A 4,318-nucleotide genomic window follows, 5' to 3' on the forward strand; every position below is an offset into this window, starting at 1 on the left:
TACCCCCCAAACTGGAGAGATAGATAGGTAAATACAGGGAGGCATAGCTTATTGAAGCAGAGATTTATGAGTGGAAACTATCACAGGAACCAGACAGGGCCTGGTACATCATGTCCAGTTATCAAAAAAAATTACAAGGCATACAGGAAGGCAAAATAATAATAATAATAATAATAATAATAATAATAATAATAATAATAAATCCACAATTTGAGGAAATAGAGCAAGCATCAGATCCAGACATGGGAGGAAAGTTGGAATTATTAGACCAAGAATTTAAAACAACTATAATTAATATGCTAAGAGCTCTAATGGGTAAAGTATAGGGCATGCAACAACAGATGGGTACTATAAACAGAGAGATGGGAATCCTAAGAAATAACCAAAAACAAATGCTAGAGTTAAATAAAGTAGTTAAAGAAATAAAGAAGGCTTGGAAAGGATTATGAGTAGTGTAGACATGACTGAAGAAAGAATCTCGGAATTAGAGGATATATCAATAAAATCCTTGAAAACCAAATACAAATAGGACAACTGAAAAAAACAACTGACTATTCAATAATGGTGGGGGAACCATAAAAAGTGTAACATATATGTAATGGCAATACCAAAAAAAGAAGCAAGAGAGAAAGAATCAAGAAATACTTGAAACAATAATGACAAAATTTTCTCAAATTAATGTCAGACACCAAATCACAGATCCAGGAAACTAGAGAACAGCAAGCAGCAACAAAAAAAAGAAATGCCAAAAAAAATTACACCTAGACATATTGTTTTCAAACTATGGAAAATCAAAGATAAAGAAAAAATCCTAAAAGAGGCCAGAGCTAAGAAACACCTTTCCTATAGGGAAACAAAGATAAGAAATACATCTGAGTTCTCCTGAGAAACCATGCAAGCAAAAAGAGAATGTAATGAAATATTTAAAATGCTGAGAGACAAAAAACATCAACCTAGAATACTGTACCCTGTGAAGTTAGTTTTCAAAAATGATGACGAAATAAAGCCTTTCTAAAACAAACAAAAATTGAGGGAATTTGTTGCCAGTAGACTGGCCTTCTAAGAAATGCCAAAAGTTCTTTAGAGAGAAAGAAAATAATGTGAGTAAGAAACTCAGATCTACATAAAGTAAGGAAAAACTTTAATGAAGGAATACGTGAAAGTAAAATAAATTTTAGTTTTTATTTTTCTTAATTTAACAAATAAAAGTTTGTTCAAAATAATGGTCTCAACAATGTATTCAATTATGCATGCTATGTATATATCTTATGTATATACAGCAGGTCCTTCAATAAATGCCTTTCTGTTCAACGTCATTTATTTATATCATTGATGAGATGTTATAGGCACTTAACTCTTGTTTCTATCAATTAGCTTATGGTAAAATTGGTTTTGTTATATATTGTTTCACTTAAGTGAGGACTTTATATATGCTTATGTATGCTTAAATATAAGTGGAACAAATGATAGTAATGACACAAGGGATCAGAAGGAATAATTAGGATTATTTTGTTATTATAAGGTACTCACACCATTTGTGAAGTGGCAGTGTTATTTGAAAGTGGACTTGGATTAGCTGAAAATGTGTATTGCAAACTCTAAGGCGACACTAAAAAAAGTAAAAAAAAAAAAGTATAACTGATTTGCTGAGAAAGGAGAGAAAATTTCATCATACTCGATGTTCAATTGAAACCATGAAAGGCAGTGCAAAGTGAATAAACAGAGGTCTAGAGAAGCATGATGGCTTGCTCAGGAATTCACCATTAGATGCTGAGTCTGGACTAGAACCAAATGTCACCTCTGGTTCAATAGCTTTCAGATGTAAATAATTCCCTAGCCTCACTATGCATCTATACCAACTCTATTGCATTCTTCTCACAAGAAACTTAAGGTCCTTGGCTAGTTTTTTTGATCTTGTATGTCTAAGAATTATCTGATTTCATCATTTTGGTCATGAATGCTTTGTGGATTAATATATCTACCAATATATTGGGAATTCTATAGTCAAAGTAGCTACCATTATTTCCTACGATTTTAGTTGGAGATAAGTTAGCTTGATTTGTACTTTACCAAGCATTAGCTATTATTCTCAGTCCTTGCTGGAGGGTGGGAAGGGAGCATTATTATTATTTTATCTTAAAATTAGCATGGTATATAAGATATAATAAACCTCCATGTGCATACGAACAGTTTTACCTCAATGCATTTGAATATTGCTTAGGTAATATTCAAATGCATTGAGGTAAAACTGTTCGTATGCACATGAACATTTGAATATTTGAATATTCAAGGTAAAACTGTTCGTATGCACATGAACACAAAAAGCTTCCCCAGAAGACAATGAGATCTGGGTTTCTGTACCAGTGATTCATTACAGAAGGGCTCCCAAGAGAAAGCTATGATGTAGGGCAGGACAGAAGCCTAGCAAGGTCACAACTTCAGGCAAAGTCTCAACCTCAGTCTCATTCTGCAGGGGAGCTTTGGAACCTAAATTCTATGTAGGGTTTGTTCCAAGTTGAGGTGAATGCTGAGCTTTCATAAACTGTGCCAGTCCATCCCTGGTAAAGGCCAACCTTGAGGGATGAACCATCAGGGAGAAATACTGGCTGGCTATGCATGCAGGCACCATGGCACCAGTAGTCCAAAGGCAGTCCTCCAAAGACAGTCACAGGTGCCAGCCGCTAGAGACCAAGAACACTGAAGCCAGGGAATGAGCACAAAGGTGAATCAGAGGGATCTGAGGAGAACTGCTGGAGTACTGACAGCATTTCCTTCCCATATTATTACATTATGTGTCCTAAATAGAAAAGATAAAAATATGACTAATCACCAACACCTATTATCAAAAACCACGTCTTTCCTAGGAAAACACTTTTAAAAAGGTAGTGATATTTGCTTTTTAGGACAAAGGCTCAATACCGCTATATATATTTTTTTTTCTAGAAATATATATTTAGAAATATATGTATGAATTCTAGAAATATTTCTAGAATATGTATATATCTAGAATTTTATATGTATTTTTAAAAAGAGTTTGCATAAGTAAAGCATTCCAGTCATATTATTTCATGCCCCCTACAATTTTCCCTAGAGATCCGTTTCTCTCTCTTCAAGTCCAGTTAACTCATTTAGGGTCCTGATGACTTTACTAGAACATGCTAGAGCTTTTATTTTACGTACCTTCCAACTGTAACATGGATAAGCAGGCAATAACAGAGGGAAGTATTCTCCTATCCGAAGGTTGCGACATTGGGTGCAATATATCCAACATTATTAGAGGATATTTTAGTGCTAACTAAAATTCCAACAGAATGCAGAAATTCAATGGTTTGCACTGGTCAGGGAAGTTTTATGAATGTGAAGGGGCTTGAATTGAGTCTTTAAAGGAGCAAGATTCAGAGGAGTGAAGGAATGGAGAAAGCCATTCCCTGCAATATAAAAGGTTAATATGATAAGTTTTCTTCTTTATCGGGCAAGAACAATGGTTCAAGGATCTAAGGCTAATTATTAATTTATCAATAATACTGGTCTTTGGATAAAAACGTAAGCAAAATCTCCTGTAGATTTAGTCCAATGTTAGCCATTTAACATCTTAGTATTCAGAGCTCCCACATACTACGGCAAAGTTGTATGTTGTACAAGAGCACCAGGCTGCAGGGTAAGTAGGGGCTGAAATGCACCCATTCCCAGGAGCTAAGCTGTGGTTTTCAGGCTGCATGTACCCTGGTGAGGTGTCTTTTAAAATTAGCAAATGGCATCATGGAGGCCAATGGCAGGCCTGTTCATCTTATGAAAGTAAACATATCTGACCAGATATTATTCTCTTTGGATCTGAAAAGTTAGCCTTCAGTCCAGAAACACTCTCAACAACCTAGGCACTCAAATATAAATAATTAGTTATGTAATTCCAAAATATTCCAAACCAAATATTGAAACTTGGTTTCAAGCTGCTGAAATAAAAGTGTGCATCTTCACATATGCATAGATGTTTATGTATAGATGCAAATATACTTAGCTAGAAAATTGGTTCAAAATTGGAGAACATATGGGTCTTATATGGGTCAGGTAATATATCTAAATAGCTACATTTCATAAGACATTTGTCATAAAATGGGAATACTCTCGAGGTCAGAGAAAAGAAAGCTTTCGTAAATTCTGTGATTCCCTTAAATACCCTCTTGGTAACACCACAAAGACGTAACCTTTGGATTTTATGACCCAAACAAGATTATTTTTTTAGGTTCCAAAATTAACTTAAATTTACCAGGTATTTATGACTAGTGCTTTATTTTTAATAGATATAAATAATCTGATTTTA

This window comes from Pteropus alecto, unplaced genomic scaffold, assembly GCF_000325575.1.
Source record: "Pteropus alecto unplaced genomic scaffold, ASM32557v1 scaffold5, whole genome shotgun sequence".
Classification (NCBI taxonomy): Eukaryota; Metazoa; Chordata; class Mammalia; order Chiroptera; family Pteropodidae; genus Pteropus; species Pteropus alecto.